We start from the raw sequence: 17,987 nt of genomic DNA on the forward strand, positions 1-17,987 counted from the left end.
AGAAACTTGACATAAATGTTCACTACATCAATACAATGTGCAGAGTGCACATTCTGGACGGCTAGGTACAAGTTTAAGGTCACACTTAGGTGTTAAAAGTTATACGTTCTGGTGTTTACTGCTCCGCTTTGCGGTTTTTTTTTCTTCAGCTAATAGTTTTGAGCAGTATAAATACACTACCTAAGTAAGTAAAACTTGTAAAGTTTTAATAGACTGTTTGTCATAGCAGAATGACAAATATCATAGTATAACAATACCTTTCTTTAAAATCATATTCCTTGTTTCACGAATATTTACTTTCATTTGTTTTACAATAATCGTTCAATATATATATATATATATTGTTTTGTAATTCTTCTGACGAGGTTTTGGAAACAATTATATCATTTGCTTACACCAGTAAAAATATATCAAACTTTTTTCATCTTTTCTTTGGATGTCTCTTCTAGTATAACATTTTTAAGATCTTTTACGAATAAAGTAAAAGAAAAGGGAGTTATACACTACAGTAAATAATTTCTCTCTCACACAAAGCGTACGTGATTATTTTTCACTGAGAACATTCACAAACAATACACTATGTTTAATAGACTTACGCATTATTTGATACATGGAAATTAACCCTTATCATGACTGATTCTGACTCTGCGGCCAGTAATTTGAATAACATGAATATTTGACTTTGATCTTAAAACATATTGCTTTATTCAATTGTTTTAATGAACACCATCTATGATTGACATTTCCTACTTGTTTGATATCCTGTACTAAGAGTAATGATTATCACTTTTAATATTACTAAACAATATGGCTTTATTATTTTTGCTTGTCACTTGACTTCCTTCCCTGAATATTTATTATTTTCATTGTTGTTACATTAACACTTTTTGTTATTTCAAAAATGTCATTCAGTTAACTCAGTATGTCAAATTTTGAGAAAGGAACAAGTTTATTTTAGTCCTAGACAAAATAAGATGATAACTTTGTGATACATAGATAGATATAGAACAAAAGCTGTCGGAGGACAGCAACGCTCGACTATTCAACAGCCTTGACAATTGAATGAATACAAAAGTAGAAAAAGGGGCATAATTTTGTAAACATTGGAGAAAGGGTTATGGAACCTTCACAGTGCTTATCAGCTCATAAAGTGAACAAGTGCGTGAAGTTTCAATCCTTTCTCATAAGTGGATACTGAAATACCAGCTTACATACAAAAACTTAACCAAAAACTGCTAAGTCGAAAAAGTGGCATAATTTTGAAAAAATGCAAAGTAGAGTTATGGGACCTACACAGTGCATGTCAGATCATGACAGTGAACAAGTGTGTGAAGTATCAATCCATTCCCATTAGTGAGTACTGAGATACCAGCTTACATACAAAACCTTAACCAACAATTTCTAAGTCGATAAAGGGGCCTACTTTTGTAAAAAAAGCAAAACAGAGTTATGGAACCTGTGCAATATAGGTCAGTTTATCACAGTAAATAAGTGTGTGAAGTTTCAATTCATTCCCACAAGTGGTTACTGAGATACCAGCTTACATACAAAACCTTAACCAAATCGGGACCGACCGACGCCGGCGCCTGTGTGAGTCCAATAGCTCTACTATTCTTTGAATAGTCGAGCTTAAAATGAAAATAAGTACTTTTGTCTATTAAGTTTAAAGGTTTTGTGATAGACATTAATTAGAAAATACTTTGTGATACTTGGCAGTTGTTTTATATTGGAATTGTATTCCGCAAACGAGTGCTACGGAAATTAATCCGCTTGTTGCTGCGACAAGGGAATGCCAACTCTTACATTTTTAATTGTTAAAGACTGTGATGAACTGTGTGAATTGTTAAAAAACCTTTGTGTAAAGTTTTATGACGTTTAGAACTGTGACTTACAAATTCTGCATCTGTCTTTTGTTGTCGTTGGAAATAAAACTGACTGTGTGGACTCAACGCTGAAGACGTCTTAGTAAATAAAACCACAAAACAACAGAACTCCAACATCACCAGCATCCGTACTAATTTAATTATCAACAGTTCTATTAATAGCGCACATAATATTTAACTTACTTCAATTTCAACATCGATAGTTTGATAACAAAATGCTCAACAAACAAAAATGTGAAGGTTTATAATAAAAAAGGTCATTATAACAGTAGCCATATCTGGGATTTTGTTTTCACCTCTTGTGGCTGCGCGCCTCATGAGATTCGGACTGGCAATATCCACCCTTGCCAGATATTATACAAAGCAAAACCTGTTTTATAAGTTCACGTTTCATTTGCATTTATGTTAGCGCATGTAATGTCATTTTGGCTGGTATCAAATAACGAATTATCGAAAACAAGTTCATCCAAAAAGAAAAAGAAAAACAAAAAAAAAAAAAAAAAAAAAAAAAAAACTTCTAATGCTATTTTCGGATGTTTTCCTTAATGTGACATATTTTTCGAGAAATGAAAAGAGATTATTTTATAATATTCTTTTTAATTATCAATATTAATTCAAAGAACTTTCTCTACATGATACACGTTCCATGTTTTATATGAGCAAGTGTATTAATTTCTTTTCGTAAGAGAAACATTAATTCCATCTGTCAGCGGAAGCATTTTTTTCTACTTAATTGAATGCTTATAGTGTGCCAATATATCAGAAAAAATGTGACATTTGATGGCATTTTCTGTTAATGCTCGGATGTAAGTACAAAAGTGGTCATTAGAATCAAACATGTAATTTAAAAAGGGCTGTCGCCTTCTAGGGTTCCTCATTACAGTATACTGAGATCAAAGGTCAAATGAGTGCATTTACAAATAAACTATGCCCCAATGTCATTTTGCACTGTTATATTTTCATAACCACCTAACCTAAACTGGGTTAAATATTGTGTCTCAAAGCCCTTTAGTATTGTGTTGATAAAATTGAAAATAATATAAAATAATATATTATAAATAATATATCTGGGAAAAGTGACATGCGTATACTTGACATGTTTTCTAATCTTTATATTCGGATCAACTGCAGAAACGTTTTGGTACTGTCGTATCCTAGGGTTATTTTAATGTCATTTCAAACTCACAGACATATCAAAGGTCAAATCTGAACTTTAGGAAACGTACTTCTGACGTATTAAAGATAGCAAAATAGCGCGTATATTAATAATATACTCAACAACTTTTCTAAATCCACACATTATTTTTTTCCTTTTACCTCTGTCAAATTTTGACAGATTTGAATGAATCTTAAATTACACGATTTTATTATAATGAAACATAACAACGATCATAGCCTGAAGTAAATTCATTTAATCGTAACGGAAACAATTAGGTAACCACTAAATTAAAAGTCACATAACTGGTAAATTCCAAATCACGGCAGTGCACTTTGCTCCTATAATTTTATGAAATTCATATTATTATACAATGTATACTGAATGTTCAACTACGTTTAGCTGAAATGGAACATCCGTTAATATTTAAAAATGAACATGTTAATTTTATATCAGGTTTGTGACGTCAATATTGACACCACATGAATGGTTGACATGGAATCAAGAAGTACATTTACCTCAATAATTATCAAATTTCGAACAAAGATATGACAGAAAAAACAAAGGTTGACGAAAAACTTTAACCTTATAAATAACCTAAGTATAACACCTTGGTGACCATGACCTCGGGTAGAATGGGATATAATAAGATATAAGCAATGGAAACAAAGAAAAACAAAGGTTTCCGAAAAAACTTTAACCAAGAAAGCTCACGCCGACGCCGGGGCGAGTAGAATAGCACCCCTATTATCAGAATAGGGGAGTTAAAACAGAATATGCAAAAAAATGATGAAAAGTTTTGCATTAAGAAATACGCACTTGTCCTTTTACGGAATAATATTGCACCGCATATGTGGCAAAAAATCTCAACTGCAGAACTCGTGCATATTTCTCAACACAAATGTGATATTTTTTAATATACACTTGCAGAATAGTATCCTATTTCATGACAAGATAATATTTATAATCCCTTGGACATTGAAATATTGGCTGTTTGGTTGTTTGATGTATCTGAGGACCTCTTGGAGTTTTCACACGAGAAGAACTTCTTGAAGTGGTTAGTGTACAATGCAGGTAATATAACGTTGAAGATCACACATGAGTACTGGATCTTACCTTTCGGATGATGATATGATGCAGTTGCAGGTTAGTATCGTGCTGTAACAATATCAATTTTGTAAATAGTCGGAAGCTCTCCGCCAATCGAATTCCTTAATTCGCTGTTCACAGTAGAAAATCAGCTGTTTGGTACAATATCAAAATGTTCCGTAAAATATCTGCCGATTTTATGCAACTGACTGTGGCTACTGCACGAATTGTGTCATGAAAGTGTTAATTGTAATTATGTCGTTTTATGTTTTATTTGAATTAATCTTAGAATTTAGGTCATATTCCTTATGTTGAATTTAGTGATTTTATAAAATACATTCAGGTGTTAAAGCGTTTTGTTACAACTTGTCCGATATTGCAACTAGAGTGTGTTTCTTGTAGGACCTGAAGACTGGACGAAGTTACTAGAGACACAACTCGTACTTACTGGCGAAGGAGGAAATGGAAAGATACTATTATACTTTCCTGTGTAAAAGGCAGATCAGTTAGGACGTTCATAGGCGTTGAATGTGCATATAATATTGTGATGATATATAACGTATATACAGCTAAATAAAACTGATTCAGAAATTAACCTCAAAGGATTTTGTTTGTAAGTGGCAGATGTTGTGATAAAGATTTTTTAGATTGCATTTCTGTAAAATTACTACAGGTTTCTTTTTGCAAACAGTGTGGAAATGTCATTTATTTTTAGATGAAATTTTATCTTTACACCGAGGAGGCATTTTAATTTTTTTTTCAAATTTCTTTTAAATGCCCTTATGATTTTTTTTAAAGTTTTATTTGGAAATTGTAGAAATCCTCAACATCTCGCAAATTACTGTGTGTGATTTAAACAGCCAATTTCTTGTTATAAAATGATTTATTATTAACTGGAGGAGACTGGAAATGTTCAGCACTCTGCTAGAGGTGAAACATACAATCTAGCCCGCCCGTTAGTTCAATAGGGAGTTCAATAGGGAGATCTAAAGATATACGGATCGCGGGATCGTGAGTACGATCCCCGGGCGGGGTGTATGTTTTCCGAGACGATTTGGTTGTACGTTTAAGGTCACTAAATTTAGATCACATGCCCCTTACCATTGTGGGTCGGAAACCTCATTTGGGGTGTAGAATATTTTCCTGCAAGCAAGCTGTCGAGCTGGGTTACGAAGGTAAGAGGTTCTACCTAAGTGCCATAATGCCCGGAGGCGTAACTGTGGATTCCCCTACCATCAGAAGCGTGAAGCCGCTTAATGACCTGAATAAATCCTAATGACGTTAAGCCTAACAAAAATTAGTACCAAAGAAATGAATTAATCACAAGCACTATGCTTTCTGAAACATTATGTAGTCGGTTAAACGAACGTTCAAGTTCAGACAACTAAATAAATACTCAGAAATGCCGTTGTATTGATCCTCAGTTGGTCAAGTGATGTAATCCATTTCGATCAACACGAATATCTTCAGACTTAGTTGACCTGGTAAAATGTTTAAAAAAAACACGTACGTTTACATTAAACGAACATACTCTTCAAGTCATCAGCACAGCCCTCAACACACAAATATGCAAATAACGGAAGCAATGCCAAAGAAAACATTCATACACCTTGAAATAAAATCAGTCAAATCCTTTCACCAAGCAGTTAATGATCAAACGCAAGAATATAAGCAAGCGGGTAAAGTGTGATTTGTACCCGTAACAACCCTAACAAACACAACGTAGCAAAAATGTACGTGTATGATTTGCATTTTAAAGTAAAAGCAAGCTTCCGATGGATTTTGAATGCGTTTTACAGGCTTTCACAACTTATCATTTTCATACATTCGCAGGAGAGATAGTAGAGATATTTTATTTGATCATGCTTTAATGATAACATGAATATCTGATCAATATCTTCAACTGTTTAGAAATCCCGACGACATTAATGATTTGCTTTTATCATTGGATATGAAAATTGTTGAAAGTAAACTCCAAGAAAATTTAGATAAAATCGAAAAATGGCGTTATTCAAACAACATACTGTTACACCCATCAAAAACAAGATGTATGCTAATATGTACAAAACACAGGAAACGCAATTGCAGCAATTTGAACTTGACTATTGGTGGATCTATCATAGAAAATGTAACAGTTTAATGCATATATTTTGTCTGTTTTAGATTACTGCTGTACAATTTGGTCTACATGAAGAGGCTCATTAAATAAGATTTTTGCACTTCAAGGAAGAGTTGCTAGAATTGTTTTAAACAAAGAACTGCAGACAAGTAAATCTGAAATGTTAAAAGAACTCGGATAGATGAAATTTTCTGATCGATGCAAATACCATACTGGAGTAATGATATTTAAAACTACAAAACATCTGGTACCATCTTACATATCTGATATTTTAACATTTTCCAGCAATGAAATTTATGGCCTTAGATCAGTTGTACATAATGATATTTTAATACCTAAATGTCGCACGAATTATATGAAAAGATAATTTGGCTATAATATTGCTAAGGTATGGAACACCATTCGTAGTTTGGATTCACTTACTTCTTTCAAAAGCAAATACAAAAAATGCTTATTAGGATCTGAATAAGCTACAACTATTTTTTTCTGCAATTGCTGTTTATTTATTTTCTTTTAACAGATGAATGCATATCTGAGTGAGTTTACTTTTTTATGATTGTATACATAGTTTTTTCTAATTAAATGGAGTGTTTGTCAAGAGTGAAAGCTGTATTTAGATGTTTATCATTCAAATTATGCCTTATATTATAATTAGATAATTAATTTTAATCTATTTTTGTGTGTTGAACTGTTTTATTAATATTATAGAAGACCACATTGAAACTTAATATATTTAATATGTTCTAACACTGTTATATATCTTTATAGATTTCATATTCGTAAAGATCTTTAACCTCCGTGGTACGGAAGATGAATTTAACGTCATGATCGCATTTAAGAAGCGTTTGAATATAAGTACAAGATCCGAACAGGCCAAGTACATGACGTAGTGCTTATTCGGGTCTAGATACCAATTCTCTGCTGTGATAGTTCTTGCAGAGCGTACATGTTCGTTCCATTGCGTCTATTTGCATACATATAAACCCTAAATTCATTTGAATTTATGAACTAGACACGGATATATGTTGGGCAGATGCTTGAGTGAAGTTTGCGTTATTGCCTCAGGTAGATCGGTTTTCTAATCTGACAACCTGACATTTGAATTTATATACAAGAGACAAAATCAAGTTTGCCAGATGCTTGCATTAAGTTTGTCGTAAGTTTGCTTTATTGTCTCAGATCGGTTTATCAATTCAACAACAAAACAAAAGTCATTTTCCAAGTAATTGGACTGAGTGCTTGCTCATTGCGTGTTCCCTTGGGAGCTTCGGGTACATTCAATTTAACATAATAAAAGTTAGCTTAAGTCGGTGCTCGTGGAGGGGAATGAGGTGTGTTGCACATTTCACTACCTCTCATGAATATTCTCAATAAAATAAAAGTCTGCTATTATGTTGTTTGCGTTCTATGCTTCCAAAGGATGTTTTCACAGATTGTATTTACAATACCAAGAAACATGAGATATACCACGTACATTTCAGAAAAATACTTAATAGGATATAAGATAATTCAGCGTCCGACTTAGCCTTTTCAAGTGCTAACATGAAACATCCTGTAAAACATGTTTAAAACAACCATTCTTTTTAGTATTTGCTACTCTTTACATTAATGTTAACATTTTTGCTCTGCATATTACTATCTACACGTTATCTAAAACTTCAAATCTTGTTAAAGCATACAAAAACAAAAACAAAACTGATTTATGTTATGTTCAGATGACAATAAATGGAACTCATTATATTGCATCATAGTTTGCTATTATATCGCCTGGATGCGTTTTGTGCGTCAAAAGGATTGTTAAATATATATATTTTTCAATCCCTAGGGAAGTACACATATATGTGGCAATAAGTGTATTTATTTCTTATATTCTGACAAGAATCCTGAATTGTGCCGGTGCACCAGGAAAACATAAAACATCCAAAGCAAAAACATCAGCGATCAATATGTAGTATTAGAAGATATAGGAAACTTGTCCAGCGCAGTCAATCGGCACGTCCGTCAAAGATTTCAAACGTCCTGGATTAAAGAAGCGGCGTGACATGTGTAAGGTCGAAGCGGCTTTTCAGTAAACGTTATCATTCTCGATGCAGGATAAACTACGAAGCATTTAACAAAAAGAGCAAGTGTCAAATAAGTTTATCACTACGCCAAATGAAGGTAAAACTGTATATCGAAATAGATTTGAAACATAATAATGATACTTAAAACGAATACATTAAAATAAGGCGGAGTGCAATTCTGAAAGTATATTACTTTCGTACGACTTGCAGACTCCATGTGACTGAAAACCTGGAGGTCAATAGGAGTGTCATCCGCCCTTCAGTCAGTCCACCGTTTGTCTGTCCTCACTCAGTCCGATGTCTATCCACTATCCAAAAGTAGATCCTGCGTTAACCTGAAAAGTATGTAAGTTAACTAAAATAAATAGTACGGCGTATTTTATTTGTTCGTCTGTCTGGCTGTATTTTCCCGTATATTTGAATGCACGATATTTTTTTATGAAACCTTTTATATTGATATAAAGCAGTTTTAGAAATTTATTTGTCAATCTGTCGATCAGTCAGTGACAGCAGATCGATACAGTGAGTACTTTTAAGTAATTTCTTTTTGCTTCCATGAAAACTTACATACTTAAATTTCAATGTAGATACCTAGAACCTAATTTCATTGTGTTTGTTTGCCCGCCTTTTGTCAGTCTTTTGATTACCCAAAAACGTTTGATTATAATTTTAAAAGTACATCATATTCATTTATGAAGTGTGAACATGCTGTTACGTTAACATGTATGCAAAATGGAGCATATACAGATTTATTTTTTGCTATATTAAAAATATACAGTTGCTTTTAGAAATAAAATGAATACCTGTAATGGAGTGTAAGTGCTCTGTAGTAGTCTTCTTGTCTCGGATGCATGTTATGCTTTGACTGCAAATCTCAGGTTGGCGGGTCTTATTTTTATAAAATGTAAAGTGGCCGTTTTGTCATTTCGGTTTGGCATATTGTTAATCTTATTAGTACTTAAACGCATTACATTCTTACATATGAATGGTAATTATGTCATTGTCAAGGGGTCCCTCGGTTCATTTTCGCCGCGTTTTCTGTATACTAAGAATAAGTTGAATTCCCTGATGGTCTAATGCTTATCATTATTTCCTTCAGTTTGGCAAAATTTCCCGTCAACAATCTACCACTTTTAATACTGAAAAATGGCACCGAATGTCTATGGAGCGCCTGTAACTCCTTTTACATGTACTTATTCAAATCTTAAAATAATGCATTTAACGTGACATGATCCTATAACATATATGCACTAAGTTACCTGTCACCGATAAGCCATTTGCATTGTGAAGAGTAACTCAAGCTTTTAAAAACAGAAGGACTGGTTACTCAATTTATTATGTAATCGTGTCACGACTTCTAAGGCTATTTGATGTTCGTTACTTACCGGCACGTATCTGCATATAAGAATAAAACTATTTTCTACTATGACCTTGACAGGCGGCAGTAATGCAATACGTAGATGTAGCACAGAAATGCTCCATCATTATTTTCCTATTCATTATTAGGCTGGTCGTTTTAATTTTGGGGTTGAACTAGTTACAACATAAACATTCTGGCGAAAAACAAACTGTGTGTAAGGAAATGAAACACAGAAAATGTCATCAAAATATTACAAACACATCAGTTTTAAATATCAGGAAAAAAAGATATTTCAAGTTTTCCGGCAAGTACTAGTAGACTACATTTCGTATTTGACCACGTTTGGTGTCGACATTCAGAACATAAGTGTCAAAATTCATAACATAAACTTTCTTATACATACTCCTATATTTTTGAAACAAAATCATCGGTGTTGTAGCTTAAGGGGTTTTGAACACCAAAAATGTCTATCTCATAGCCAGAAACAAGAAATGAAACATTGAAAGGGGACTCGTAGATCAACAAGAGCTGTCCGAAAGACAGCGCGCTCCACTATTCGGCGACTTGACAGTAAAATGAATTTATATTTCAATAAGAGACCTCTACTTTAAAAGGAAAAACACCAAGATGTAAAAAGACCCTACTACTCAGAGAGGTTAAAAATAAAGTATGGAAGGGTAACATTCTTTATTTTGATGGAATTAAATCATATCAGAAATAAACAGTCCAAGAAAGTACATACACATAAAGTATAAGGACTTTGCTAAACTCAGATTTTATTTATTTCCACCACCAAAGTGATATGTGAACAAAAATGATAAAAAAGTCCTTATTGCTGGTTGTCCTTGTATTAATCTTCTGATTTCGTTGATGCATGTCACAAAGTTTAAATAACACTGTATGGAGCTGAAATGTGTTAAGAAACAATTAACAATTTTATAAAATAGTTAATTATATTATAGGACCAGATTACCTGACACTCGTAAAACTTCATCAGCAAATTGGCCGACTAACTTGCATAGTTCTGATATCTTGTGGTACTGTTATATTTAGTGCAAATATTTTATACACCTCTGAGGGAAAATCTATAATATGTTTACATATAATGAATAGATGAACAACATTGTTAGAAATCTTATAGGTATAACCTGTTTATTTATAAATGCCATTGAATCTATCTACACATGCCGTGAAGTATTTAAATATCAAACGATATACTGCGAAGACCATAAGTGAGTTACGATATGTATGCATTTTTGGTATGAACAGGAAACTGTATGTCTGTATTAATTCGCTAACCTGAATAAATAACTCCAATATGTTGTTATTTATGCGAAGGAATACAATAGCAAACTTTACGTATGCTACTTAGACGGCCGCCAAGCGTTTGACCGTGTTCGGCACGATGGCGTTTTATACAAGCTCTTAGAAGTTCAAATAGACAATACATCATTCTTGGCTTTTAAAGAAATGTACAGAAATATTTCTAGTCATGTTAGGAATCAGGGATATATATCTGACACATTCTCAATTCTCAATTCTCCAGGGAACCAGACAAGGAAGTAAATGTTCGCCCATGCTGTATCTTTTGTTTATTAATGGTCTTATTAATGAATTAGAAGTAAGTAAACTTGGGTTTTGTATGTTTAACAGTGACATTAGTTCACCAACGGTGGCAGATGATATGATTCTAGTGTCATTCTCAAAGCATGGACTTGAAGAAATGTTATCAATCTGTAACAACTACTCTTTGAAATGGCGCTTCGAATATAACGGTAGAAAGTGTGGAATCATTGTATTTAATGAAAATATTCCTGGAAATAGGAATCATAATTGGATGCTTGGTTCGCAAAAAATAGAAGTAGTAGATAACTACACACACCTTGGTATTGACTGTAACAAATCTCTAAACCTGAAGAAATCTATACAAGATGCATGTGTGAAATTGCGAGGCACAATCTTAAGTGTTGCAAATAGTGGTCTTCACCCTAGTGGTCTAAATCCGCTTACATCAAAAACAATTAATGAGTCAATAGTAATTCCAAGAGCGCTTTATGGGTGTGAATTATGGAACAGTTATACAATCAGTGATATGTCTGAACTGGAAAAGGCACATCGGTTCTGTATAAAGCTCATTCAGTCATTTCAAAAAAGCACAAATACAAACTATACATTATCTGCCTTAGATATGTCTACAATGGAGACTTTGATCCACTATCGAAAATTGACCTTCTTAGGACAGCTGTGTCGATTACCTTGTAAATATCTGGCAAAAATCGTTTTTGTCAACCGTCTGTTCAGTTTATTAATAATGACAGACAGCGCTTAGGTTTTATACCTGACTCCTACAGACTGTTACAGAAATACAGTCTCGTGCATGTATTAGACAACTATGTAAGAACTGGTGAGTTCCCTTCAAAACAAACCTGGAGGTACTTTTTACATAAACACGTTCTGTTACCTTCAAAGCAGACGGCAATTGAAAATTTATATCAACAGAGACCCTCCGCAATGAACTATCTACCAAAGGTCGGTAACGCGAGTGTATTTTGGTCACTTGCCGTAAGTGTCCCAGAATTACGTCCCATGTGTCATGTTGCGGCGTCTTTGATAGGGAAGACAATGTCACGAAGATTCGTTGAACGTTGTCCTATATGCACCAATCTGTTTGAAAACTTAATTGACCACGTAATGAATTTTTGCCCAGAAACAAATGTAGCACGTACCTCTCTATGGAATCGTATGATTCACTCCGGTGGAATTAAGTCTTACAAATCATGGATATCGCAGACACGCGACAGTCAGTTGGATTCATTCCTTACTTTGTGCGCAGACAATGTGAGAAATGGAAAATTTAATTTTCTAAAAGTGATTTACTCATTATTCAAATGTATATTTAATGGATAGTATGAGCTGTTATTAGGTAGTCGGAGAGACATTCTAGAATGCTTTATATCAGTTACGTTTTAAATTAAACGTATTTATTATATGTATTATTGAAAAGACTTATGTTAATATCAATCTCTTGTATAGATCTGATTTAAGTATCATATCATAAATACCTAGTATAAATACTTATTAATATTCTAAATTAATTTCTGTGCATATCATGACTGCTCAAAATGCTGAAAGTTAAGCAACGCTTTAATAATTCGTTATCGCGAAATGTATAGCACTCAAGTTAAGTGTAATGCAATTAACTGGGATATGCATCACTATTTTCTTTATATATTATCTAAATCGTATTTGATTTCAGCCATATCTATTGCTGTCTAAATACTTTCGATTTCGATTTAGACATTACTATAGAACTTGTGGTGTAACTATATACTTAACAGTGAACATAGGACTTTCCTAGTAGTTTTATTTCGATTATCTACTAGGAAAATCAAAAATGTATAACTCTGTCAGATACGATACGATAACCAATGATATCTGTACTTATTTGTGATTTAAATTTAGTGTGTATGTATGCATTAGAAAATATTCTCGTGTAATACACTGATAATTGATTTTCCTTTTAAATTATTTTTAAGGAGACTTATATTTTGTAAATAATGTTTGATATATATTATATAATTACCCGTGTTAATGATAATTGGATTTGTTCTACTGGTATATCAAAATGTCTGTCTGTAAATATTGTCGAATGTGTATGTGTGTGTGTATATATGTTCAGCTCTTCATGTATATTGAAGGAAATAAAGTATCTATCTATCTATCTCTAAGAGTTGAGCACCATAGGTCTATATTTCAAGAGTTAAAATCAACACTGATGCCATTATATCTGTCGTTATTTACATATTATCAAAGATTAAATCACAGTCTCGTTTACTGCTGAACATCAGATAAGCACAATGTTTATCAAAACAGAAGTATTGCCAATGAAAAGAAATATGTATGGTTTTATTATCTGAATGATAGGTTTCAAACACACAAGTTGTGTAATTCTTAACTTCCTCACTGATGTATATGTGGTCTATCAAAGACTGATTGTCTGTGGTTACTTCAGTAATGCATTGTCTACAATGAAGTATATCTTCAATAAAAGATTTCCTTTCATGTACATTCACATTGAAATCATCCAAAACAATGAAAGGGTGCTTTTTTCTTGTAATACTGAGTACATTTAATACAGAAACTGGCATAGCTGTGATGATGATACTTTGGGAGAAACATATACAGCCACAACTGAGAGAATTGGAATATCTGTAAGATTACATTTTACTTCTAGATGAACCCATTCTATGTATGCATTTCCTGTATGTATACAATGGCAAAAGCACAGGATAACTGGGATGACAAAGATCTGTATGAATTGTGTCTTGTTTTTAAGAGTTCAATATCTTCTTTTGTATGCTCTGAATTTCTTAACCTGTTAAGGAGTTCTGCAAACACTTTAGAGTCCTTTTGACGTATGTTCAAACATCTTGAAGTTTTCTTTCCATAGATTTAAGGCAAGAGGTCCATAATCATGACATAAATCTTAAAAGATCCAACCATGAAAGACCGGTTTAAGTTGAAAGAAATCACCGACAGCCAGCAATGAAATCCCTCCAAAAAGTCCTTTGGACCCCATTATTTGCTGTAAACGCCGGTTGACAAAAGAAAATAAACGGTTGCCTACCATAGACACTTCGTCTATAATAATGAATTTAACTTCAGCAAATCTTTTCCGCACTGAATTCAAAGAATCGCTAGACAGTGGCTTATAAGAAAAACCTTGGTAAGCTGGAATGTTGAGTAAAGATTGAATGGTATTCCCTTTTATAAGATAGGCTGCTTTCCCTGTTGGTGGAGCAAGAAGTACTTTTGGTTCATCCGGATCTGTACCAGGTCCACAGTTCTACCATCTTATAAGACCTTGATATAGGACTTTAATGACAACTGTTTTACCCACACCTGCACCACCAGTCAGAAATGCATAAAGTGGCTTTTGGGAAGTTTTAGCATGGTGAAAAATATGTAGAAAGAATTTCATCTGGTCAACATTAAGTCCTCTTGCAAGCTGCATGTACTCTTGATCACACATATAGTTCCTAATAATTTCAGAATCAGGAGCTTTTTTCTAAACTCAAAGATGGGTAACCTTTGAAATCATCTGACAATAGAGCCAACACTTCATACTCTTCACTTTCTATTTGGCCAGCTGCTTCATCTTTCTCCTCTTGTGCAAGATTTTCCTGATTAACATAAACATTGCCATTAGACAACACATGGGAAGGCAAAGATTCAACATCTTGAATAGCTTGGTCAAGTTCAGTAAATCTGTGGTTATACTCTTTCATCTTGCTTTGAATATCATGTGTTTTGGAAACTTCACAGAACTGCAGAGTATATGAATCATTTTCTCCAATGATTTTGCATTCCGATCTCCATGGATTGAAAAGCAGGAACACTTTTCTAAAATAATTCTCTTGGTCCATGTCTTGATGATACCTAACATACCTGATAACAACCTGCTTATGTCTTCTTCTTTAAGAATTTCCATCTGACAGTCTATATGTTTCAGTGTCATTCATTTCATCTCCAGTATCTGATTCATCTGCTTTATCTGCTGTCTTTCTTTTGTAAACAATTTTGTATTTGGAAGCAAAATCAGCTAAGCATATATTTTCTAGTAATATGGATCGTTCTGAATATCTCTGAATTATATTTGTTAGCTTCAATGTCTGTAGACTCATCTGGAAGATTTTGTATAATGCTGTTGTTTTTCAAAAGGATAATCCTGTCTTCTGGTGGCGATGTGTTCACAAATACAACATCTCGTGATGATTGTTTCAATGGCATTTCCAGAATAAAATACACTGCTTCCTGTGCTGATACTTCCACATGGTTTAAAAACTTGTACCCAATAGATCTGACTTGTTGCTGTATATCCTTATTTCCATTTCTAGCTACTTGTGTAGCATTGTACAAAAGATTGCTCATACCCCTTTGTGCTTTAGCAATGTATGACACAATATATACCGCACAAGCATAGGCATCAACAACAAACTGTACATCTATATTTGCTCTCCATGCCTGTAGAAGGACTTTGTTGTAACTGTTTATACGAGTCTCATGAACATCTCTTTGAAGAAACACTTGTTTTCTATTTATAGAGGATCTAACAGCATTTATATACTGTGCTTTGTTTAAACCAAGTGACAACAGGAACTCCTGGAAATTCATAGACAAGTTTTTCTCTGTCTTGAAATCATTTAATTTTTTAGGCATTTCCTTCCAGTGTTTGCTACATTCTTCTCTGTCAGATGGAGAAAGACCATCATCTAAAGGCTCTAAAATGCAAGTTTCTGGCATTGGTGGGATGGGGAAACCAAATCTACAAATGTTTTGACCTTTCTTCTTACAAGTTCTAGAATGACTATGCTCCTGTAGAGGAATAAGATCTTTAATTGTTGGATCTCGTTTACAAGTGCTGTGAGCATGAATGTAGTCTAGTATTTGTTCTTGGGCTACTTCAGAGAATCATCAAATTTCGGAGCCTGTTTGACTCAAACTAGCATATGTATATGCGAGGAACTCAACTTTCTAAAAGTAATTTTCAACAGTTCCAACAGGTGAAGCTGATATGAGAAGTATGTTTGTAATTAACTTTTTAACTTGATGCTGAAAATGTCTTGCACATGTCACTGGATCTTTGCGTATTAGTTCAGATTTTGGAAGAAGGAAAGGTTCAATACTTCCTCCGTTGACAAAGTCTGACCATGGACAGTTTCTGACAAAATTTTCAGCAAATGAACCCATCTTGTCTCAGCTGAGGAAAAAGACCTAAACCAGGTTGAAATACCTAGTAACTGAAGCATCGCAAAAATATCTTTTTTAGTTTTTACCCAATATGGTGGCGATCCTCTCAAATCTTTCAGTATCTTGTAACCTTTATCATGCCTGCATAATTTCATCAGATTTTCAACAGACTTCAACTCTCCTGCTGTCTTTTCTTGATTATTTTTAGTTTTTCTAAGAACTAAACTAGATTAATTTTGAATATGTAGAGCTTGTAATTTTGAAAATTTAAAGATGTTGGGTATGTGACCTGCAGCACGTCTGTCTGATCTTCTTAGTTCTGACTTGCATATGTTGCTGTAAGATGCCTGTGTGCTTGTTTGTCTTTTCTGCCCACAAAATATTGTTGGGAAAGATAATTCCTCAGAAAATTTATCCAGAAAGATACTGACAGGTTTGTTTCCTTCAGCTGGTGCAAAAGACAACACAGCTGCTGAGTCTTCAGCAAGTAAATCCTGAGGCTGCATCAAAGTGTCAAGAGTTCTCCAGGAATGATGTCTAATTCTTGTTCATCCCATTCATCTTTTTTTTCCTCTGTGTTTGTATCTTGGGCTTCACAATCTGTATTTTCCATAGACATACACTCCCAAGACTCATCTACTGATATCCCTTCTTCCCTGTACAACTGACTCGAACTTACAAGATACCTTATAGCCTGTTGAACTTTGTTTGGTCCCACATTTTGAAATGTCATGTGGTGTTTGTTTGATATTCTTCTTTTAAATTTTAATGGTATGCAGTCATTTTCCGAAACATTTCGAGGAAGACGTGTAATGGTAGTGTTTACATCTGAGGGAACATAACAACATTTCCTGTAAGACTTATTTGGCCTCCTCTAGGTAATTCATGCAACATCATGAAAGGTATTCTAGAAGCTATTAGTCTCTCGTCTAAGACGGTAAGATCTAAACAATGTCGTTTTTCTGGAAAAGATATATTACTTCTTGAGAGTGGTGAAATACCATTTTTTTTTTACATAAGAATCACAAGTATGGCACATCCATTTCTTACCTTCAGCACTGATACTTCCAGTAGCAACTAATTCTTGTAAAATACTTTTAGGAATATGCATATTTGACGGCAGCTAAACACTTTCTCTATACCTGGTTTAGTCACAACAGATGCAAATATAAGATGGACCTTTTTCTACAAGCTCATAAAAAGACGAGATAATGTTCTTTTCCTTGTCAAGTTTGTTTGCAGCTTTCCTTTTGTGTTCCATTTTAAGAAATTGGGTATCACTTCTTTCAACTGATTTTTCTCCTTTTCTCTGTACTGATTGTTTGTGTCTTCCCTTTTTGTTTTATTTTCAATCTCTCTGTATTTGTCATCTTTTCATTTCAACTGTTTTTGTTCTCCTTTTCTCTGTACCGATTGTTTGTGTCTTCTCTTTTTGTTTTATTTTCATTCTCTCTGTATTTGTCATCTTTTCTTTTTAACTGTTTGTGTGTTTTCTCCATATATCTATTGTCAGTATTTTCTCTTTTTTTTGCATTTTCACTCTCTCTGTATTCATCATCTTTTCTTT

This window comes from Mercenaria mercenaria, chromosome 12, assembly GCF_021730395.1.
Source record: "Mercenaria mercenaria strain notata chromosome 12, MADL_Memer_1, whole genome shotgun sequence".
Classification (NCBI taxonomy): Eukaryota; Metazoa; Mollusca; class Bivalvia; order Venerida; family Veneridae; genus Mercenaria; species Mercenaria mercenaria.